The following is a 3,405-nucleotide window of genomic DNA, read 5'->3' as shown; positions in this document are numbered from 1 at the left end:
TCCCCCTCCTCCTCTTCCCCTCTCCCTCCCCCTCCTCTTCTCCCTTTCCCTCCTCCTCCTCCACCTCCTCTTCTTTTGTTGTTGCTGTTGCCCAGGCTGGATTACAGTGCCAGGATCATATTTCACTGTTACCTCCATGTTTGGGGCTCAAGCTATCCTCTAGCCTCAGCCTTTGAACTTCTAGGACTGGAGAGACACATGAAGAGCTCTTCATCCTGAAGGCAGTTGATGGAATAATACTAGCCATTCTCTTATAACCATTCTAAAGGCTGATGTTAATTGTAAGGAATGAGAACAACTCTCAGGTGAAAACCTGAATCAGTCCTCTTTAATTCTAAGCAACATCTCTTTTTTAAAATCTATTTTTATTTTTAAGGCAAGTTGAAACAAAGTTTATTGAGGAAGAGAAAGATAGGTTCACAGAGTAAGAAGGCTCACAAAGCAGGATACATTGGCCATAGACGGCCAATGGCAAGTAGGCAGAGAACTAATTCTAAGTGGCGGCCCTTTTAAATAACTGTTAATAGGTATATATTTGTATAATGACTTTCTTTTTATTCTCTATATTGCCTCCAGCTAATTGCCTTAGGATATCTCTACTGTTTCTGGTTCTCCCACCTTCCCAGATCCCGTGATATGTACAAATTAGGTAATTTGCATTTTCCAAGAACAGTGACAAATTTATTATAATTTTTTTTTTTAAATCTAGGATCACCAATGAGAACAAGAAAGTCTACTGGCAGAAAATATAGATTCAGAGAAAAAAAAATCAGAAAATGTTCTGATCCCTTTGGTTACATAGATTGTGACATGGAGGGAGAATTTGAGAGAAGTTCTGGTTTTTTGGAAAGAGGCTTGGACCAGGGCATTGTCTGATTCCTATGACATGAGGCTGACATTACCCTAAGATTCTACCAACAATTTTTTTCCAATTTGCTTAAAAATGTACCCCTAGTAATATACATATACTTAAGTAAAGGGAATGGATTATAGAATTGGTATATAATTGTAATTGTCCTTTATAAAATTAGTAAAGGTCCACAAGGTGGGAACTAGATAATGTAATAGAGATAATGGCCTGGAAAAGGATAAACATGTTTTCTGTCTCTTTAAAACCCCTTCACCCTTTTTGAGAACTAAAACCTACATCCCTGTCTCAGGCCATTTGTTGAGAGGGGTAGGGGAGTGTCTTTTGTACTCTGTACCACTGGAGGTTCAATGAAATTGTCTGGGGGGAAGGAGGTCACAAGATTGTCTTCACTTGAGATCAGAGCCATCAACTGTAGGTGAATGTTAATATGGGGAACCTGAAAACCCTCCCATTTATTAAAGGTTTTATTAAAACCCTATATTTCTGCTTATTGGAAGACAGTGCTACATAGTGACAGGTGCCCACTATTCTCTTTATTTGTGGACAAATTAATAAACTCCTCTTTCCTTTTCCTCATCCACTTGTTCTCATTCTTCTGATATGGTCATGGGGCCATGAGGACAAGTGCCATGCTTTTGGTAACAGAATTTGGAACCCTGTGTGGGCCCATCAGTGCCCAGGAGAATGGCATCCAGTGACTGATGGAAGAGGCAAAAAAGGAGTCTTGGGCCAAGCCATGGATCTTCTCAGGGAGCAACAACTTCTTTTTGAGGTAAGGGATGGCTCCCAGAAGGTGCCAGAGTCTGTTTTAGCTCTGGGAAACTCTCTTCTCTGTCTCCCCAAATTAGGGGACCTCCCCAGCAACCTGAGCTGAGTTGAAGAGAATAAATGGATTTGCAAAGTGTCTGGATGCCATGGCCATTTGTCTAAGTTCCCTGGATGCATCCTGAAACCCTGATCCCCCCCTTTGGGGAGGTTCCCAGACCTCCCTGTCCTGTTGAGGGTCATTTTGTTTGGTGTTTGAAGGTGCTGTTTGGAGTGGAAGTCACAAGGTTGAGTGAAACTAGGGAAACTGGTTTGGATTTAGAGTTCATTTGTGGTTCCCAGGGAACCTTGAGGGGATGGAGAGATGCTGGTTCTTATTTAGAGAGCATTTGGTTCTCATTTTGTCCCCTTTGGGTTAGGAGATGTTGGTTCTCACTTGAGAGAACCTGGTTCTCATTTTAAGTCTCCTATTTTGTAAGGCCTTGACATTTTGTGGTAAGGATTCCTTGTATTGTCTGTTTGTCATGTGTGAGTTTTGTTGCAACATAGTGAAGCTCCATCTGAAACCCCTTGGGGAGAATCTTGGAGGAATAGCCAACTTGTAGCTATAAGTCTATGTCTAAAAGAGAATGGTGTTATTGTGTGTGCTAGAGTGTGAGAATTGGCTGCTGAATGAAACCTTGACGACTGGATTGCATAAAGGCCTGGGGTAAAGTTAATGGTACAAGGGAGACCTCTACTGGTGACGAGTGGGATAGCAGACACCCTTGACGACTTCATGAGCCCATTTACCCACTGACCCATTCACCATGTGTCTTCATGGTGTTGTGTTTTAATTAAACAGTTGGATTCCTTTAGTTGGCACTAAGTTAGGGACCCACCTGCAGGAGCGGGGACCAGAGTTCGTGGTCTGTGGCAAGGAGAACAAACAGCAGGGGAGGTCAATCTGGGAAGATTATTTCATTGAAATGTATTTTGTTCTTTGGTATTTTAAATACATTTATTTTAAAAATTAAATAAAAATTTAGAAGCCAAACAACAATGTATTACTCAAAATTAAAGGATTTGTTCTGTAAGATTTGGATTTAATCAAAAGACCTTATGAACTTAAAGGATCTAGAAGGCTTCATGTGGTATTAAGGCCACAGGCTTTCCACCTCTGCCCTAAACCCATTACTGGTTTCTGAAGGGGTTACTCTACATCATTCCCTAGAAAATCTTGCTCTCTGGCTGGGCACAGTGTTTCATGCCTATAATCCTAGCACTTTGGGATTGCTTGAGCTCAGGGGTTCAAGACCAGCCTGAGCAAGAGCAAGACTCAGTCTCTACTAAAAATAGAAAAAATAGCTGGACATTATGTCAGGCACCTGTAGTCCCAGCTACTCAGGAGGCTCAGGTAAGAGGATTGCTTGAGCTCAAGAGTTTGAGGTTTCTGAGAGCTATGATGCCACAGCACTCTACCCAGGGTGACAAAGTGAGACTCTTTCTCAAGAAAAAAAAAAAGAAAGAAAGAAAAAGAGGCTCAGCGCCCGTGGCTCAAGTGGCTAAGGCACCAGCCACATACACCTGAGCTGGCGGGTTCGAATCCAGCCCGGGCCTGCCAAAGAACAAGGGCTGCAACCAAAAAATAGCCGGGCATTGGGGTGGGCACCTGTAGCCCCAGCTACTTGGGAGGTGGAGGCAGGAGAATCGCTTGAGCCCAGGAGTTGGAGGTTGCTGTGAGCTGTGATGCCACAGCACTCTACCCAGGGGGATAGCTTGAGGCTCTG

General features: G+C 42.9%; 1 pseudogene; it reads left to right on the top strand.

The window, feature by feature from the left end:
- The first annotated feature begins 1,607 nt into the window (after nucleotides 1-1,607).
- Nucleotides 1,608-3,405, top strand: part of LOC100954047 — a 7,676-nt pseudogene continuing 5,878 nt past the window's right edge.

This window comes from Otolemur garnettii, unplaced genomic scaffold, assembly GCF_000181295.1.
Source record: "Otolemur garnettii isolate 467f Iridium unplaced genomic scaffold, OtoGar3 scaffold00006, whole genome shotgun sequence".
NCBI classification, from domain to species: domain Eukaryota; kingdom Metazoa; phylum Chordata; class Mammalia; order Primates; family Galagidae; genus Otolemur; species Otolemur garnettii.
This window is presented reverse-complemented; position numbering and strand designations above follow the sequence as displayed.